Here is a 21,558-nt window from a genome sequence, read left to right as displayed (position 1 = left end):
AAAATATCCCAAACCCAGAAAGTAAAGATTTATCATGTCTGGCATCTAAAAAAAAAAAAAAAAAGTTACCAGTCTAAACAACATTATTGACGTGTACCCTTTAAATGGGAGAATTGAATAATAGTATGTTAATTATATCTCAATAAAGCTGTGAAAGTGTGACAAAGCAGGAAAATAAGACCTAGGATGAAGAGAGAAATCAATCAATTAAAACCAATCCAGAACGGACACAGATATTAGAATTAGCAGACCAGCACACGTAAAAAGTTGTAATAGTATTTCATACGTTCAAAAAGTTAAATGGAAACATGGAGGCTAAAAGCTTCTACATATGACAACTACAATGACTGAGATGAAAAATACACTGAATAAGAATAATAGCAAATTAGGGGTGCCTGATTGGCTCAGTCGGTTGAGCCTCCGACTTCAGCTCAGGTCATGATCTGGCAGTCTGTGAGTTCGAGCCCCGCGTCGGGCTCTGTGCTGACAGCTCGGAGCCTGGAGCCTGCCTCGGATTCTGGGTCTCCCTCTCTCTCTGCCCCTCCCCCGCTCATGCTCTGTCTGTCTGTCTCTCTCTCTGTCAAAAATAAATAAACATTTTTAAAAAATTAAAAAAGAATAATAGCAAATTAGATCTCACAGGAAAAAAGACTGGTGAAATGAACTTGACATAGCAATAGAAAGTAATCCAAAGTGAAACAGACAAAGAAGGGGGAAAAATGAACTCAGAATCAATGATATGTGGGACTTAACGCAACGCAACATATGTGCAGCTAGAGTCCTATAAGGAGAGAGGAGTGCAGGTAAAGAATGTTTGAAGAAATAAAAGCTACCAATTTTATAAATTTGATAAAAATTATACTCTGATCCAAGAATCTCAATGAATTCCAATACCATCGATGTGAAGAAAACGATACCAAGGCACATTATAAAAGTCTTTCTCAAAACTAGTAATAAAGAGAAAATTGTAAAAGCTGCAAGAGAAAAACGACACATTACATACATAGGAACAAAGTTGTTGACGACAACAGATCAACAGATTTCTTGTAAAAATGCAAACAAAGACAACGGAACCATATTTTTATTTTTATTTTTTTAACTGTTTTTTTTTAATATGAAATTTATTGTCATATTGGTTTCCATACAACACCCAGTGCTCATCCCAACAGGTACCCTCCTCCGTGCCCATCACCCACCTGGAGCAATATTTTTAAAGCACTGAAAGAAAAACCAAAACTATCAGCCTACAATTCTCTAACTATTAAAAATGTCTTTGGAAAAAATTGAAATAAAGATACTTACAGTGATACAAACGCTGAAAACATTCATTACCAGGAGACTCGCACTGCAAGAAATGTTACATGAAGTCTTTAAGGCAAAAAGAAAATAATACTAGGTCGAAATATGGATCTACACGGCGGAAGACAGAACACAGGAAATGGTGACGTGGAAAATACGTGATCTCATTTAGAGGTCCTTAAAAGATAAATGACTATTGAAACAAAAATAATGGAGGAAGGTAGAACTTATAATATACGTATAAGTAAAATGCATGAAGGCAATATCACAAAGGCCAAGAGGGGAGAAATGAAAATATATTATTATGTATGAAGTGCATAATATCATTTGAGAGTAGACTATAGGAGTGCCTGGGTGGTTCAGTCAGTTAAATGTCCAACTCTTGATTTAGGCTCACGTCATGATCTCCCAGTCGTGACTTTGAGCCTTGCATTGGACTTCACACTGCGAATGGTGGCTGTTTAAGATTCTCTCTCCCTCTCCGTCTCCCTCTGCTCCTCCCCCACCCATGCTCTCGCTCTCTCTCTCTCAAAAAAAGAAAGCAGACTACAATAAGTTAACTCAATCCTAAAGCAACTATTAAGATAAGTAATAAGTTGACAATGGACATAAAATGGAAGCATTAACAAAGTCAGTTACTCCGAAAGAAGGTAAAGAGAAAGGAAGAAAAGACATTAGACATTGGGACATTAGAAAACAAATGACAATATGGTAGGTTCAAACCTAGCCATATTAATAATTAGATGATGTGTAAAAGATAGGAATTCCTCCATAGAAAGGCAGAGGTTGTCAGACTGAATAAAAAAGCAACATCCAACTCTATTCTTTGTACAAAGATGCAAATAAGTTAAAATAAAAGGTAGAAAAAGGTACACTGTGGTGACACTAATCAAAAGAAAGCTGGAGTGGCCATATTAATACTAGACAAAGTAGATTTCCAAACAAAGCATGCCATCAGGGATAAAGAAGGCCATTTCTTCATGATTAAGAAATCAATTCATGAAGATGCCTCCACCATCTGAACCATTTATGCCCCTAATAACAAGCTTCAAAATGCATGAAGTAAGGTTAATAGAATTGCAGAAAGGAAAAGGTAAATGCACAATCACAGTTAGAGATTTAAACCTCCCCACTCCAAATAACTGGTCGAGTAAGTAGCTAGCAAACCAGCAAGGATATAGATTTAAACAACATTTTCAGCCATCTTGACCTAATTGACATTTATAGAGCACTCTACCCAACAATAGCCAAATACACATTCTTTTCAAATGCACACAGAATATTTACCAAGATAGACCATATTCTGGGCCATAAAACAAGCCTCAATAAATTTTAAAGGATCTAAGTCATAAAAAGTATGTCCTCTAACCACAGTGGAATTTCCTGTAGAATCAATAATGAAAAGATCTCTGGAAAATCCCTAAAATTTTGGGAACTGAATAACACACATCTGGATAACCCATGGGTCAAAGAAGAAATTAAAAGAGAAACGAGAAACTATTTTGTACTGACTAAAAATAAAAGCACAACATATCAAAATCTGTGAGATGTCAATTCAGCAGTAATTGGGGAAAGTAGATAGCACTAACCACCAACATGAAAAATGAAGAAAGATCTGACATCAGTGACCTTATCTTCCTCTTTAAACAACTAGAAAAAAGAGCCAATTAAACCAAAATTGCACTGGAGAAAGTAAATAATAGGTATTAGAGAGGAAATCAATGAAACAGAAAACAGAAAAATAAGAGAAAAATCAATGAAATCAAAACCTAATTCTTTGAATAGATCAATGAAATTGATTAAACCGTAGCCACACTGAGCAGGAAAAAAGAGAGAAGACACAATTACCAATATTACAATTACCAGAATGAAATAAGAGACATCACAAGAAATTCTATAGATATTAAAAGGATACTAAGGGAATTTATAAACAGTTTTATTCCACGATATTCAACAACTTGGATAACATTGAAAAACTGCTTGAAAATATCATTTAAGAAGAAAGAGATAATGTAGATGTCCCTGTATCTCTTAAAGAAGTTGAATTTGTAGTTAAAAACCTTACACAAGACACTTTGGGCCCAGATAGCTTCTCTGGCGAATTCTACCCCATATTTAATGAAGAAATAACTCTAATTCCACCCAAACACTTCCCTCAAATTGAAAACAGTCAAATATGTCTCAGCTCATTCTGTGAGGCCGCAATTGCCCTGATACCAAAACCAGACAGACATTACAAAAAAAGAGAAAACCACAAAACAGTATTCCTCATGCACAAATTCAAAACAAAATATAACAAATCAAATCCAACAAAATGTACTATATATAATGACAAAACAGGGCTTGTCAAAGTAATGCAAAGTTGGCCTAACATTTAAAAAAGCAATGAACTTGGGGTGCCTGGGTGGCTCAGTCAGTTAAGCTCCGACTTTGGCTCGGGTCATGATCTCACGGTTCTTGGGTTTGAGCCCCGCATCAGGCTCTGTGCTGATGGCTCAGAACCTGGACCCTCCTTCAGATTCTGTATCTCCCTCTCTCTCTGCCCCTCCCCTGCTTGCACTCTGTCTCTCTCTCTCAAAAATAAATAAACACTAAAAAAAAAGCAATGAACTCAATTCATCATATTAACAAACAAAAAAGAAAAAAATATGTGATCCCTTGAATAGTCCTACGGCATTGGACAAAATCCAATACACATTCTTAATTTTAAAATATTTTTAAAAAATCAGCACACTAGATATAGAAGGAAAATTCTACAACCTAACAAAGGGCATCTACAAAAACCCTGCAGCTAAGATCATACTAAATGGTAAAAAATTGAATGCTTTTTAAGAGTAGGAACAGGACAGGGATGCCCATTTATATCACATCTATTCAACTGTGTAATAGGAGTTGTAGCCACAGCAATACGGCAGGGTAAAGAAATAAAAGCATCCAGATTGGAAAGCAAGAGGTAAAACTGTCTTTATCTGAAACATGATCATATATGTAGAAAACCTAAAGGAATCTACATAATAAATTGATCAGAACTAATAGGTGAATTTAGCCAGGGTGTAGAATAAAAGGTCAACACGCAAAAATCAAAGTATTGTTGATATACTAAGTACTAGAAACAATAAAAAATTGAAATAAAAAAACATCACCACTTATAACGGACTGAAACATATGAAATATTTAGGAAAAAATCTAACAACAGACATGAAAGGCCTATGCATGAAAAACTACAAAATATTGGTAAGAAAACTCGAAGAAGACCCAGAGAAGGGGAACAATCTACTGTGTTTATGGATTGGAAGACTAAATAGTGTTAAGATACCAATTCTCCCCTAATGGGACTATGGATTTAATACAATCCCGTGGCAAATTTCTGCAGGCTTTTTGTAAAAATTGACAATTTGATTCGAAAATTGCATGCAAAGAACCTAAAATAGCCAAAATAAGCTTAAAAGGGAACTAAAAGCATGGGAGGTTTACACTATTTTACTTCAAGACATACTATAAGGTTAGAGTAATCAATACAGTATGGAATTTGTGTCAAGACAATACAAATAGGAACAGAATAGAGACTAAAATAGACCCACCCATCTGTGGTCAATTTTTTTAAGCGCTAAAGTCATTCAGTGGAGAAAAGATCATCTTTTCAACAAATAGCGCTGGAATACTTGGATATCTATATTGGATATTCATATGCCAAAAAAACCCTTCCATACAAATATCATATATAAGAATTAATTCAACATAAATCATAGACCTAAATGTAAAGCTTAAAACCATAAAATTTCTGGAAAACAAATTGAGCAGACTGCCTCCATGACCTTGAATTTGGCAACGACATGTTAGATGAGACACTAATGAATGATTCATGAAAGAAAAAAATTGATATGTGGAACATAATCAAGGTTAAGATTTCTGCTCATATAAAGATACTGTTAAAGAGCATGAAACGACAAGATGTATACTGTGAGCAAATCATATATATGTCATATGCATGCTATATATGTACACACACACACACACACACACATACACACATGCACACACACACCCACACGAATTTCTATCCAGAATGTGTAAAGAACTTTCAATGCTCTTTGTATGTTTTGGATACTAACCTTTTATCAGATAAGTCATTTGAAAATATGTTCTCCCATTTGGTAGGTTGTCTTTCAGTGTTGTTGACTGTTTTCCTTCATGGTGCTGAAGCTTTTTATTCTGATGTGGTCCCAATAGTTTATTTTTGCTCTTGTTTCCCTTGCCTCATGAGACATATCAAGAAAGATGTTGTTGGGGTGCCTGGGTGGCGCAGTCGGTTAAGCGTCCGACTTCAGCCAGGTCACGATCTCGCGGTCTGTGAGTTCGAGCCCCGCGTCGGGCTCTGGGCTGATGGCTCAGAGCCTGGAGCCTGTTTCCGATTCTGTGTCTCCCTCTCTCTCTGCCCCTCCCCCGTTCATGCTCTGTCTCTCTCTGTCCCAAAAATAAACGTTGAAAAAAAAAATTTTTTAAAAAGAAAGATGTTGTTACGGCTGATGTCAGAGAAATTACTGCCTGTACTCTCTTCTAGGATTTTTCTTTTCAGACGGCATTCTTTTTTTTTTTTTTTGTAATATAATTTTTTGTCAGGTTAGCTAACATACAGTGCAATACAGTGTGCTCTTGGCTTTGGGAGCAGATTCCCATGATTCATCGCTTACATACAACACCCAGTGCTCATCCCAACAAGCGCCCTCCTCAATGCCCATCACCCATTTTCCCCTTCCCCCTGCCCCCCATCAACCCTCAGTTTGTTCTCTGTATTTAAGAGTCTCTTATGGTTTGCCTCTCTCTCTGTTGAAACTATTTTTCCCCCTTCCCTTCCCCCCTGGTCTTCTGCTAAGTTTCTCAAGTTCCCCATATGAGTGAAAACATATGATATCTGTCTTTTTCTGACTGACTTATTTCATTTAGCATAATACCCTCCAGTCCCATCCACGTTGTTGTGAATGGCAGGATTTCCTTCCTTCTCATTACCAAGTAGTATTCCATTGTATATATAAACCATGTCTTTATCCATTCACCAGTTGATGGACATTTGGGCTCTTTCCATAATTTGGCTATTGGTGAAAGTGCTGCCATAAACTCTGGGGTACATGGGCTCCTATGCATCAGCACTCCTGTATCCTTTGGATAAATTCCTCGTAGTGCTATTGTTGGGTCATAAAGTAGTTCTATTTTTAATGTTTTGTGGAACCTCCACACTGTTTTCCAGAGCGGCTGCACCAGTTTGCATTCCCACCAGCAGTGCAAGAGGGTTCCCATTTCTCCACATCCTTGCCAGCATCTGTTGTTTCCTGAGTTAATTTTAGCCATTCTGACCAGCGTGAGGTGGTATCTCAATGTGATTTTGACTTGTATTTCCCTGATGATGAGTGATGCTGAGCATCTTTTCATGTGTCTGTTGGCCATCTGGATGTCTTCTTTGGAAAAGTGTCTATTCATGTCTTCTGCCCATTTCTTCCCTGGATTATTTGTTTTTCAAGTGTTGAGTTTGGGAAGTTCTTTATAGTTTCAGGTCTCACACTTTAGGAACTTAATCCATTTTGAGTTTCTTTTTGTCTGTGGTGTAAAAAAGTGGCCCAGTTTCACTCTTTTGCATGTAGCTGTCCAGTTTTCCCAGTGCCATTTGTCGCGATGGTCACTGTGGAAGACAGTATGGAGTTTCTTCAAAAACTTAAGCCAGTAAATCACACTACTGGGTATTTACCCAAAGAATATGAGAACACTAATTGAAAAAGATATATGCATGCTGATGCTTACCGCAGTATTATTTACGATAGTCAAATTATGGACGCGGTCGATATACAAATGGACAAAGATGTGGTACAGACAATGGAATATTGTTCAGCCACAAAAAAGAATGAAATCTTGCCATTTCCAACAACATGGATGGACCTAGAGAGCATAAAGCTAGGCAAAATAAGGCATAAAGACAAATACCATATGATTTCCCTCATATGTGGAAGTTAAGAAACCAAACAAATAAACAAAGGAAAAAAAGAGACAAGCCATAAAACAGACCCAACCATACAGAACAAACAGAGGGGAAGTGGGTGGGGAAATGGGTAAAATAAGTGAAGGGGATGGAATACATTTATCTTGATGAGCATTGAGCAATACATAGAATTGTTGAATCACTATATTGTACACCTGAAATTAATTTAACACTAGCTGTTAACCATGCTGGAATTCAAATTAAAATAAAATAAAAATAACCTAGAAATTTAAAAAAAGAGCTCTCATTGCTCAATAGTATTTATTTATTTATTTCAATGTTTTTATTTATTTTTGAGAGACAGAGAGAGACAGAGAGAGAGAATGGGGAGGGGCGGAGAGAGTGGGAGACACAGAATGTGAAGCAGGCTCCAGGCTGTGAGCTGTCAGCACAGAGCCCGAAGCGGGGCTCGAACTTGTGAATCGCAAGATCATGACCCGGGCCAAAGTCCGGCGCTCAACGGACTGAGCCACCCAGGCGCCCCGATGCTCGGTGGTTTTCAAAAAGACTCAATAAAAAAAAAATTAGGCAGAAGATTTGAACAGGCACTTCAGGAAGATATGCAGATAGCAAGTGAGCACGCAAAAAGATGCTCAACAGTATTCGTCGTTAGGGCAACACAAATCAGAACGGCAATGAGCTACCGCTATACATCTATTCAAATGAATCACCTTAAAAAGACTCACCACAGCATGTGTTTGGCGAGGAAGCAGAGAAACTGAAACTCCCATGCGCTGTTGTGGAAATATAAAACCACTTTGGAAGAATGTGGCAGTTTCTGAAAAAGTTCAACAGCCACCTGCCATGTGTCCCTACAAAGACTGGTACCAAAATGCGTATAGCAGCTTTATTTGTCATAGTCAAGAACTGGCTACAGCTCTGATGGCTTATCAACAGGTAAAGGGATAAATAAACCGTGATACGTGCATACAATGGAGTGTGACTCAGAAACCGAGTCATGAATTCTTGAGGCACACTGCAACACGAATGAATTTCGGAATAATGATGCTAAGTGATTACAAACGGAAAAGAACCCCGGAAGAGAAAAGAAACAGAAATGAAACTCTTGAAAATCAAGGGAAAAAGAATGAGCACGTGGTCATTTCTGATTCTGATTATGCAAAATTCTAGGAGGCGAAGATGAACCTATAGTAACAAAATATAGGTACGTGGGGATAGGTGTTTGTGAGGGGAGGGTTTGGCAGGAAGGCGAGATTGCAAAAGGACGTGGAGAAATGGTTGGGGGGGTGATAGATATGTTTCTTATTTTGATGCGGTTAGATGCTATTATTGATGGTGTCATGGGTATGTGATCGTACGTCAGAACCTGTTAAGCTATACGCTTTGGTTTTTTTTTAATTTTTTTTAACGTTTATTTATTTTTGAGACAGACACAGAGCATGAACGGGGGAGGGTCAGAGAGAGAGAGAAGACACAGAATCCGAAACAGGCTCCAGGCTCTGAGCCGTCAGCACAGAGCCCGACGCGGGGCTCGAACTCACGGACCGCGAGATCATGACCTGAGCCGAAGTCGGACGCTTAACTGACTGAGCCACCCAGGCGCCCCTAAGCTATACGCTTTAAATATGCGCATTTTATTTGCATCTCACTAATACCTCGATAAAGCTGTTAAATCATAAAAAGAAAAGGAGAAAAAAAACCCTCACTACTCTACAGCATCTCTCTCCGGAATCAGTGGATGTTGTGTGTGCTAATATATATTCCCACAATGGTAACTTCACGACATGAGACTGTAAGTTTCCTGAAGGGAGGGATGGTGTTTTATACACTGTCATCATTATCCTCATTCTCATTTCCCAGCGTACATTGGCCAGGACTTGGTGAAATACTCACATTGGGTAGTTTAAGGAGATTTTAATAAAGGGACTTTTTACCCAGACGAGGTCAGGGCGTAGGGAGCTCACACGTGGGTAGGACCTCAGGAGGGGCAGGTTACGGTGAAATGTTAGTGGCACCCCTAGTCCTGAGAGTGTGAGACGAAGATGCGCGTCTCAGAACCTGGCCTCGGAGAGAGCTATGTGGGGAGGGCTGTGACCTTCAGAATGGGGATACGGCCAGCCTCCACAAGCCTGCAGGCGAAGAGTTGGGGGGGGGGTAGCTAACTGAAGTCATCCTTCCAGTTTCCTGCTGGTACTTCCCATCGGACAAACCCACGGGGAACCAGAGCGCAAGGGAGACCATACGGTCTCTACAGGTCAGTTTCCTAAGACAGCAGGGCACAGAAGAGTGGCGTGGCCAAAGGGGATGAGCCCACTGTGCAAATTCTCCTCATCTGATTGATGCACTGTTGATTTAAAAACAAACAAACTAGACACAACCATCAGATTCTGCTTCGGAAGAATGAGTATGCATTGGCATTTGAAAGCACTTCTTTTTTAGGACCATCTGCAAATTCAGTTGGCTGTTATGTTCTCACGATTGCCTCCTCTGCCCCTCCAGTTCCATTAAAATGATGCCAGATAAAAATTTTCCAAACTCCTTCCTGGATTTTTCTTCTACCCTCTTCTTCAGAACCGAGCCGTCCAGGTAAAAGGCAGCCTTGGGTTAGAGTTCTGATTTTGTAACGTGTCCTTCTGAAAATGTTTCCATATGCCAAAAAAAAAAAAAAAAAAAAAAAAAGGTAAAAGACATCATGTTAACTGAGCTTGTTTGATCAGATTTTTGCTGTTGTTGTTTAATTTTGAGAAACTAATGCTCCATGGAGCTCACTCTGGGGAACACAAGAAACACATGAACAAAGAGGTGAGCAGTGACCCAAGGCCCAATCCATTCCTAGATAAACGAAAGAAGGCAGCAACTGTCAGGGTCCTTGCAAGGCGAAATGTGGATGCGGTTGTAGGGCAGGGTCTTGAGCGGGCAGAGGCCGGTCCCTGGATAGGTAGGTGCTGGGTCAGCTGCCGGTAAAAGCCATTCACAACTCCAACACGAACCTTCATATTCCAGGCTTCGTCAAGAGTGAAGCCAGGTTTGTTTCTCTGGTTACTCCTTGGAAAAGGGGACCGAAGACGCACCCCTGCCAGTGGTGGTCAGAAAAGAACAAAAGTAAGGAGGTAGCTCTTTCCTTTGCCATGAAAGGCGGGTCCCAAATTACCAAACTCCAGAATATTTCCTTGGCGGTCCCTCCATTCACTCTACCAGACCTTCGTGGAATGATTGTTGGACAACAATTAGTATTCCGTCAATTGATAAGAATTAACGGAAAGGTTTTTAAGCAGTCTATTCTGTAGCACCGGTAGAGACAAGGAAAACACTCTCCCACCCCCCACCCCTACCCCCCGTCCCTCCACACACACTCTCTACCAGTGGGATATTCTAGGTATATTTTGAAAGATAAGACTCGGTCAAATGGGACAGCATGTAAAAGAAGTCAGTATTACATCAAGTATTTGTTATGGAGGTGAAATTGAGAAATAACGTTATCTTAGTTTCAGGTGTACAATATAATGATTTGACATTTGTATGTATTGTGAAATGATCACCACAGTAAATCTAGTTAACATCTATCATCATACAGGGTATACATTTTTTTCTAGTGATGAGAACTTTTCAGATTTACTCTCAGCGACGTCCAAATACGCGAAATAGTATTATTAACTATAAGCACCGTGCGATACAGTACATCGCCGTAACTTGTTTATTTTATAACTGGACGTTTGTACCTTTTGACCCCCTTTAGTATGTTAGATGAGATATATCAATGTTCCCATGCCAATACAATCGATTCTGAGTCACACACTAAGGGCCATTGGCACGGAAGAAACTTTGGAAGACAGAAAGCAACATGAATTACTGTCGTCAAGGAAAGCTTCCTGCAGGAGATGCGTGGAAAGGAGACGAACCACCTGACTCCCCCCGCCCCCACCCCCATCACTGCCCAACTTGGGCTCGGGGCATGATCTCAAAGTTCATAGCTCTAGACCCGCGTGGGTCTCTGTGGTGACAGCTCGGAGCCTGGAGCCTGCTTCGGATTCTGGGTCTCCTTCTCTCTCTGCCCCTCCCCAACTTGCTCCCTGTCTCTCTCTGAAAAATAAGCATTAAAAAAATGCCCAGTACCTAAGTGAACATAACCCAGTGGACCTAAAGACCAACAAGTGTGGGTTGGATGCCGCTAGATTGCAATCACGTCTTGTGAGCACGATTTCTAAGTGGCACAGACATTCAATGGTGTGCTGCCCGCTATGCCAGCTTCTTCCCAGTTCTGGCTCCTTTCGGCTACCCTTTCCTCCTCAAAGTCATAAAATCAGAGAATAGTAGAGCTAGAAAGAATGTTAGAAAATACGCAGCCTAAGAACCCCATTTGGGAGAGAGGAAACTCAGGTTCAGAGAAGTTAAGTGACCTGAATAAGGCAACATAAAGCAAAAACTTTTTTGCCTCCCAGTCCAGTGCTCTCTCCGTTAGGCCACACAGTGACTTGAACTCAAAGAGAAACAGATGTAAGCAGAGAAGAACCCAGTGCATGATCATGAAATAGTAACTTGAAAATCACCTATAGAAACTAAAAAATAAAACACATGAACGAACAGACAAAACAGAAATAGACTCATAATACAGAGAACAAACCGGTGGTTGCCCGAGGGAATGATGGTGGGGGATGGGCAAAATAGTGAAGGGGATTAAGAGGTACAAACTTCCAGTTATAAAATAAATAAATCATGGGGATGAAAAGTATAGCACAGGGAACATAGTCAATAATAGGGTAATAATGCTGTATGGTGACAGATGGTGAATTGTCAAATCACTATGTTGTACACCTGAAACTAATATAACTTTGTATGTCAACTATACTTCGATTTAAAAAAAAAAAAAGAAAAGTTAAGTATCCTACCCAGGATCACAAATTTTTAAAAAAAAGGAAAGAAGAAAAGGAAATCACCCGGCACAAAACAGAGTCTCAGATCACTGGAACAGAATAGAGAACCCAGAAATGGACCCACAAACGTACGGCCAACTAATCTTTGACAAAGCAGGAAAGAATATCCAATGGAATCAAGACAGTCTCTTCAGCAAGTGGTGCTGGGAAACCTGGACAGCGACCTGCAGAAGAATGAACCTGGGCCACTTTCTTACACCAGACACAAAAATAAACTCAAAATGGATGAAAGACCTGAACGTAAGAAAAGAAGCCATCAAAATCCTCGAGGAGAAAGCAGGCAAAAACCTCTTCGATCTTGGCCGCAGCAACTTCTTACTCAACACGTCTCCAGAGGCAAGGGAAACAAAAGCAAAAATGCACTATTGGGACCTCATCAAAAGAAAAACCTTCTGCAGAGCGAAGGTAACAATCAGCAAAACGAAAAGGCAACCGACGGAATGGGAGAAGATATTTGCAAATGACATATCAGATAAAGGATTAGTATCCAAAATCTATAAAGAACTTATCAAACTCAACACCCAAAAAAACAAAGAATCCAGTGAAGAAATGGGCAAAAGACACGAATAGACCCTTCTCCAAAGAAGACATCCATATGGCTAACAGATGCAAAAAAATGCTCAACGTCGCTCATCATCAGGGAAATACAAATCAAAACCCCAATGAGATGTCACCTCACACCTGTCAGAATGGCTGACACCAACAACTCAGGCAACACCAGATGTTGGCGAGGATGCAGAGAAAGAGGGTCTCTTTTGCACTGCTGGGGGGAATGCAAACTGGTGCGGCCATTCTGGAAAACAGTGTGGAGGTTCCTCCGAAAATTAAAAATAGAACTACCCTACGACCCAGCAATGGCACTACTAGGTGTTTATCCAAGGGCTACAGGTGTGCTGTTTCGAAGGGGCGCATGCACCCCCATGTTTATAACAGTGCTATCGACAATAGCCAATAGTATGGAAAGAGCCCAAATGTCCATCGACAGATGAATGGATAAAGAAGATCTTGTATATATGTATTTTGGCAATCAAAAAGAATGAAATCTTGCCATTTGCAACTATGTGGATGGAACTAGAGGGTATTAAGCTAAGCGAAATTAGCCAGTCAGAGAAAGACAAATATCATATGACTTCACTCATATGAGGAATTTAAGATATAAAACAGATGAACATAAGGGAAGGGAAGCAAAAATAATATAAAAACAAGGAGGGGGACAAAACATAAGAGATTCTTAAATACAGGGAGCAAACTGAGGGTTGCCGGAGGGGTTGTGGGGGGGGGGGATGGGCTAAATGGGTAAAGGACATTAGGGAGGACACTTGTTGGGATGAGCACTGGGTGTTATATGGGGCTGAATCACCCGAATCTACTCCTGAAATCATTATAGCACTCTATGCTAACTAACTTGGACGGAGATTAAAAAAGACAAAAAGAAAATCACCTCGTTGTGTGTAGAGGTACATAGTTTGGCCAACTTTTTTCTATTCCTCAGGGTTGCCCTTAAGAACATCCTAATGAAGATATCTTAGAAACAGGAATGGTACCCACGAGAAAAATTTAGAACAGCTTTTACAGCTTCATTGCCTTGATTGAAAGAATACCTAGGTTTTCAGGACAGCAATTCCTATCTCCCAGACAACGCTTTGTGCCCTCATCCTAGAAAGGCTTCCTACCCACCTCACCTTTAAGGGAAAAATATGGACAGATCACCGAAAAAGTACCGCCTTCCCCGTTGCACCAGGACACGTTTATCCAATCTGTGTGCGCAACGGAGGGGTGGGCAGTAACTTTGGTCCCTGTTGCTCCATCCTACTAACAACGAACAAAAATTCAGTGTTCAAAATCCTGGGTCACATATGGAAAGGAAGGAACTATAAGATGAATGGGCTTTTTCCCTGATGCTCTATCCTGTATGCAATTCCTCTAGAGTCAACCTCTCTCTCTCTCTCTCTCTCTCTCTCTCTCTCTCTCTCTGCGTGTGTGTGTGTGTGTGTGTATTCACATGTGCTGTACCTCTCTGTTCTCAACATAGCCTTGGCTTCTCTCTCTCTCTGTATCTGCGTGTGTGTGTGTGTGTGCGTGCGCGTGTGTGTATTCACATGTGCTGTACCCCTCCGTTCTCAGCATAGCCTTGGCCCGCCTATAACCAATAACACCAATCTGAAGAAGACACTCAGACACAGTGTCAGAGCCCCTAGCTTGTATTTCTTATTTTTTAATTTTTCATGTTTATTTATTTGTGAGAGAGCGAGCGTGAGTAGGGGAGGGGCAGAGAGGGGGGCAGGGGAGACACAGAATCCCAAGCAGGCTCCAGGCTGCGAGCTGTCAGCACGGAGCCCTACGCGGGGCTCGAACTCACCAGCCAGGAAATCACGACCTGAGCTGAAGTCGGACGCTTAACCGACAGAGCCACGCAGGCGCCCCAGAGCCCCTAGTTTTTAAATAGAGTGTGGTTGACGACAGTATTCTTTCCTTCAGGGTCTCCTAACCATTCTCAGCTCTAACAGCGATCAGAGCAACCCAACCACCCCCAGTGGTTGCAGAAGTCTGAAAACGCAAGTGGGTCGAGTTCCTTTCTCCCTCATCCAGGTCCCCTGGCCCCTTTGCCTTTGGTTACCAAGGGTCTAAAAACAAAGTACAGGGGCGCCTGGGTGGCCCAGTCGGTTAAGCGTCCGACTTCCGCTCAGGTCATGATATCACGGTCCATGAGTTCCAGCCCTGCGTCGGGCTCTGTGCTGACGGCTCAGAGCCTGGAGCCTGCTTCGGATTCTGTGTCTCCCTCTCTCTCTGCCCCTCCCCCGCTCATGCTCTGTCTGTCTCAAAAATAAATAAACGTTAAAATAAATAAATAAATAAATAAATAATACAAATACAAAGTACAGATGTATTTTGTATCAGACACAGTGATGCGGCACATTCACTCTGTCACGTGATTCTCCCAAGCACCGATGACACAAGATGGTCCAGGCAACAGCCCCAGCTCACAACGGAGATAGCTAAGGCCTAGAGAGAATAAAGCTGGTGAGCTGAGTTGAGGGCCTTGTTGTGGTCTTAAAAATGAGGTTTTGACCCAGGTCGAAATCTGTGGCTCTTCTCCAAAGCCGGACATGACTTATGTGGTGGCCATGGGGGCGGAGGTGGAGAAAGGCCCCACGATCATCTTAACCCCGTGCCATCCCTGCCATTTCTACAACTACAGAAGAGAGAAACTCTCTTCTGAGAGACTCATCCTCAGACTCGGAGACTCATTCTAAAGCTACTCTACGAACTGGCTCTTGGCATTTCTGAAAAGAAATGTTCGCCAGAGCAAACCTCTGCTATTGTCATTTGTAAGTGAGGGAGAAACGGGCACTCTGATCACCGTCTGAGAGGCATGTTCCCAGATTGGGGGTGGGGGGGTGGAGGGGGGCAGGCTTTGGGCAAAAGCATACCTGTTCAGCCTTGACAGAGCAATGGGCAGAAGGCCCAAACTGTACTCCACAACCCCTCTGTGGGATAGGACCTGTAATCTTCATTAGAGAAAGGGCAAGCATTGTTTTTTCTCTGCCTTTGGCGATAGGCAATTGGCTCTTAGTAGAAGAGATTGTGGATAAAAATGTCCCGTGTGTTTGAAATTCACAATCTGCTGGACACTAGTCTCACGGTGCTATGAACAGCAGAGTGGGGACAAGAGGTCCTTGGACCTCCCTCCCCCGCCCTCTTGTCCTCTCCTTCCACCTGCCTTCCCTACTGCCTCGCTTCTGCCTCAACTCTCGTTGTCGTCACGCGGTGTCCCACCGTCATTTGCAACAACTGGCCAGGGTCACAAATGAGATCTCAGCCACCTTGATCTGTTGAACGCGAACATCAAGAATGTGGCCATTAAAGCAATTCTCCTGGCTGCTAAATTTCTGTCAAGCGAAGGAGATGCAAAATCATGTTCTTTTTATGAAAATGTTACTCGTCCGTGGGTGTCAACTGAGGAAGTCTGCTGCATCCCACAGTAACTGGAAAGAAAACCTCCCTCCTCATCAGCAAAGGGCAAGCCGCCAGGAAAGTCCTCACCCACCAGAACCGCACAGGCACCTCCCTTGTGTGTTTGGTAGGCTTTTTTTTTTTCAATCAGGAGCATTTGTTCTGGAGTTGTGGGTAAAAAGGGGACAAGTTGAGTTGACCGCCCTCTTTGACAACTAGTAAACTTGACTCGAAGGAATGGCAAAGTCTAGAATGATCTCAACCCTCCTAACCCAAACGCCAGTCTTTCTTAGCAATCGGTTACTTGGCACCAGTAAAACCCCCCTCCTGTCTCCTTCCCCTTGAAGAATAAACAGCATGTGCTGTCCCACACTGGCCATTCCCACCTCAACCAGGAGCCCCAGATGCCCCAGCGCTTCGGCTCCTCCTGGTTAAGCTCAACGCTGACTGGAGGTGCCTAACAAAGAGGGTGTCTCGGAGGAAGGAGTTCATTTTACTCGTGAAGAAACCAAGTGTTTTCAAACCCAAACCCAAACTCTGTGATGGAGGGATGTGATTATCCTCTGACGCAATTAGGTAGGGGTGCGCGAGACCAAAATCCACGAGGCACCTTACACCTCCCCCTAGGCACCTAGGTAAGGCCACCACACGAGGGCCGGGTTTGTCTAGTACGAGGCACCCTTTCTCAAAATGTCTTCTGCCTGGTCAGAAACACCTGGAGTGACTCTTAAGGTGTGTCAAGCATGGGCCTTCCAAATCGTAGCATGTGCCATCTCCACACGCGTTCCAGGTAATTCTCATGCCCACCGAAGTTTGAGAACCAATGCTCCAGATTAGGGAGAGATAGGCACCGATCCAGGGACTCCGTCTAGATCCGACTAAGCTATTTTTAGGTATGAGTCGCAGAGGAAAGAAGAATGTTGAGAGCATAGCCAATTCTATGCTTGCCACATAATTTTTTCACAATTCGAAACATCATATACTGAATCAACGTTGCTAAAGATCAAAATCCAACTGGGTACATTTTAAAGATCTTACGGGCTTCATTCAACGATTTATGAATTGGGCCTCATGGACTCTAGCAGATAAAAAGGAGCTCCAAGGAGCTGTACAAAATGACTTTTATAGGCAGAGGGGAATGGGAACAAGGAAGTCATACTGGACCAAGAAAAGCATGCTTTTGTTTTCTTTTCCCAAGGTCATTTTGGGAGAGCCGAAACTGTAATGAAATCACGTCTCAGTTTGGTGCCATGGGGTTTAGCACTAGCATAAATGACTCCATTTGGGGCCTGTTGTCTTGTTTCGTTTTGTTTTTTAAACAAATGGCTCCTTAAACGCAAATGGTACGTAAGGTATTACTTAGACATATTTGCTAGCAAACAGAATTACTTTCAACTTCTGCCTACCTACTCATACTTGTCTCTACCTACTAATCTCTACCTACTCAATCTTATCTCACCCACAGGAAGTCTTTGGGCGAGTCCCCAGATCTGTTTTCTGTGCTTTGGCTTTGACCTTATCCCGGATGCCTGCTTTTGGGACTCCGATGTACTCCCTTCGTTGCCCACCGTTCTTCCAAGAATTACTTCTCCCCATCAGTTTTTATCCTTAGACAGCGGCAGCTCTCGAAGGGTAATCTGGGGGAACTCGGGGGTCCCTGAAACCCTGTCAGGGGATCCATGAGGCGGAAACTATCTTTATAACAAAACTAAGGTGTTATTTGCCTTTTTCTCTCTCAGTCTCTGGTGAATATACACTGGCATTTATTTGATGGAGGCTACCTGATGAGTCATGATGCCATCACTGTGATGACTAGTGGGATGTATCTAAGTGTATTCTCACGTTTTGAATTTTCGTTTTAATTTCTAATATGGTAAATATCAATAGATATTGACACGCATAAGCCAAGGCTCTTCGGAGTTCGATTTTTGGCAATGCAAATGTGTCCTAACGACCAAAAATTTGAGAACAACTGCTATAGAAAAATGGAACCACATTTCCATCAAGATCTGCCACAAGTAGCACCCTTGGAATTCTTGGTCTTTCCGCTCAGCTGCCATCTTCCGGGTGATCAGTCGGTGAGCAGTTAGTTTTTGAGTTCCTAGTATATGTCAGGCACTCTATATCCAGCAGTTTAAAGAAAGGGGGAAGGAAGGAAGCATGGAAAGAAAGGAAAAAATGCAAAGAGACAACGGTCAAAGAAGGAGCTTCTTAATGAAGATTCTAGCCTTGTGTTATTCTACATGCGGGTACCATCATAATCATCCATAAGTATTTTAAGCTTAAATACGGGTTGAGGCCAATTATTTATGTCCAAAAGCTCCCCAGGTGATTTTAACGCATAACTTTAGTTGAGAATAACATCTAAAATAATTGCCTCCAAAAATTGCCTCTTCCTCGTATACCTACACCTATTGGAGTTTATAGTGCCTGTAAATACCCAGCAGGAGGCCATAGGAAGAAGCTTGGCCAAGTGAGTACGGGAAGCATTGTGGGATTCAGTCTGTAAATGGGAGGACAAGGCAGGCAAGTGAAAATCCATCACAAAATAAGATTGCGGGGCCAAGATTCAAGGGAACCATGGAAAGCAAGGTGACACTCGAGTTCCCAAGGGCAAGGGGAGTCAAATGAGATTTCAGTGCAAGAACCAAAGCAGAGACCTCAGCTGTGGAGCTTGAACAAAAGGAGATGTCAATTAGGCAAGAGGCCAGGCGTCAAAGCCAGGCACGCAGAGAAGGCAGAGCTCACACACTGAGCTTTTGAAATTTACTCTAGATGCAAGATTGGTTCTAGAAGATGAGAAACGGAATTGGGAGTGGGGCGGCTGGCATGAAGGCTTTCCGGGACGCTGCAGATGAATGTGGAAGGCATAAAAAGCAGAAGCAGGCAAATCGTGGAGCTTTTAGAAGTAAGTGTTGATCATTCAAAGCACTTAAAAAAAAAAGAAAGAAAGAAAGAAAAGAAGCCTGTAGTGAGAAACTACAGTAGTATGTGTTTGGTTCAGGGAGAATGCGTAAGAACCCTGATTACCTGCGCATTGCATCTCGGTATATATACCTTTGTTGCCTTGATTCTAAATATTACAAAGCATTTCCTGATCTAATCTGGGCTCTCTATACAAAATCAGTTTCTCGTGAAACTTATTTATTTTCTTAAGTTAATCCCCTGGTCTTAGTTTTCTTTTCCTCGTTTGAGTTTTCAGCCTAAGTTTAATTTGTTCTTATAATCAGGATCCATTTCATTAATATCTTATTCTATTTACATTTATTCTTAGTTGAAATTCATATACTCTTTAAAAGAGTATAAATTTCAATAACCAGCTGGTGGAAAGGCTTTCAGAATTGTATGATTAAAAAAATTTTTTTTAAGTTTTATTTTTTTTATTTTTGAGAGAGAGAGAGAGAAAGAGAAAGAGAACGAGCAGGGGAGAGGCAGAGAGACTGGGAGACACAGAATCCGAAGCAGGCTCTGGGCTCCGAGCCGTCAGCACAGAGCCCGATGCGGGGCTCAAACCCACAAACCGTGAGATCATGACCTGAGGCGAAGTCGGACGGTTAACCAACTGAGCCACCCAGGGGCCCCAGAATTTTATGGGATATGTCATGGTCGCTTCACAGAGCACCTGCCCACACCAGAGCTATTTTCTGATTAACTGGCCAATGGATCCAATCAAGCCAAGGTGACATTGTCTGAGCCACTCTGCGGATGCAGTGTTTAAACGCTAAGTATATGCTTAATAGGAATTCTTTCCTCAGAAAACAATCACTTCAGTTTTTCTTTTTCTTTTTTTTTTTTAATTTTTTTTCAACGTTTATTTATTTTTGGGACAGAGAGAGACAGAGCATGAACAGGGGAGGGGCAGAGAGAGAGAGAGACACAGAATCGGAAACAGGCTCCAGGCTCTGAGCCATCAGCCCAGAGCCTGACGCGGGGCTCGAACTCACGGACCGTGAGATCGTGACCTGGCTGAAGTTGGACGCTTAACCAACTGCGCCACCCAGGCGCCCCTAGAATGACTTCTTTTAGTTCAGTTCAGACTCTTCCATATCTTCTCGTGGCTTGATAGCTCATTTATTTTTATCATTGAGTAACATCCCATTATCTGGATGTACTGCAGTTTGTCTATCCACTCACCTACTGAAGGGCATCTTGGTTTCTTCTAACTTTTGGCAATTATGACTAAAGATGCTATAAGCATCTGTGTGCAGGCTTTTTTGTGGACGTAAATTTTTAAGTCATTTAGGTAAGTACCAAGGAGCACAACTTCTGGATTGTATAATACGAGTATGTTTAGTTTTGTAAGAAGCTGCCAAACTGTCTTCCAAAGTGGCTGTACCATTTTGCATTCCTACCAGCAATGAATGAGAGTTCCTGTGGCTTCATAACCTCATCAGCATCTGGTGTCAGTGTTTTGGATTTTGGCCATTCTGACAGGTGTGTAGTGGTGTCTCATTATTGTTTTAACTTGCAATTATCTGATCACACATGATGTTGAACACCTTTTCTTATGCTTATTTGCAACCTATATATCTTATTTGGTTAGGTTCAGATCTTCTGCCCATTTTTTATTTGGGTTATTCCTGGTTGAATTTTAAGAATTCTTATATATATAGTTTTTAGTGTTTATTTATTTTTGAGAGAGAGAAAGACAGTGCAAGCAGGGGAGGGGCAGAGAGAGAGGGAGACACAGAATCCGAAGCAGGCTCCAGGCTCTGAGCCATCAGCCCAGAGCCTGACGCGGGGCTCGAACTCACGGACCGTGAGATCGTGACCTGGCTGAAGTTGGACGCTTAACCAACTGCGCCACCCAGGCGCCCCACACTTCAGTTTTTCTAATTCTGTACCCAAATGCATCATAAATGAAATCGCTGGTCCTGTGTAAAGACCAGCCAACTGTATGGGTTGGAGACACGTGACCTTATTGGTACAGTAGTAGATACCTAACTTATAAAATTGTCACTGAATGAATGAAAAACTCTTTTTCCTAACGCAAGGCCTCATCTATAGCTATTTATTAAACACAATTTTTTTATAGGTAAAGTTAGATGGATCTTCCAATATCTCAGATCATGCTCAGATCTAACCACTGAACATCCTCTTTTACCCTTTCTTTCTCATTTTTTGGGTCACCTTTTACTTCTTTTATTTTATTTTATTAATTTTTTTTTTGAGAGAGAGAGAGAGAGAGAGAGAGCAGGGGAGGGGCAGAGAAAGAGGAACACACAGAATCCGAAGCAGGCTCCAGGCTCCGAGCTGTCAGCACAGAGCCCGACGCGGGGCTCGAACTCGTGACCCGCGAGATGGCGACCTGAGCTGAAGTCGGACGCTCAACTGACTGAGCCACCCAGGCGCCCCTTGACCTCTTATTTTAAATCCTTCCTCTTC

Source organism: Prionailurus bengalensis, chromosome X (assembly GCF_016509475.1).
Source record: "Prionailurus bengalensis isolate Pbe53 chromosome X, Fcat_Pben_1.1_paternal_pri, whole genome shotgun sequence".
NCBI classification, from domain to species: Eukaryota; Metazoa; Chordata; class Mammalia; order Carnivora; family Felidae; genus Prionailurus; species Prionailurus bengalensis.
The sequence above is the reverse complement of the archived record's forward strand: the minus strand, read 5'-3'. Positions refer to the sequence as shown.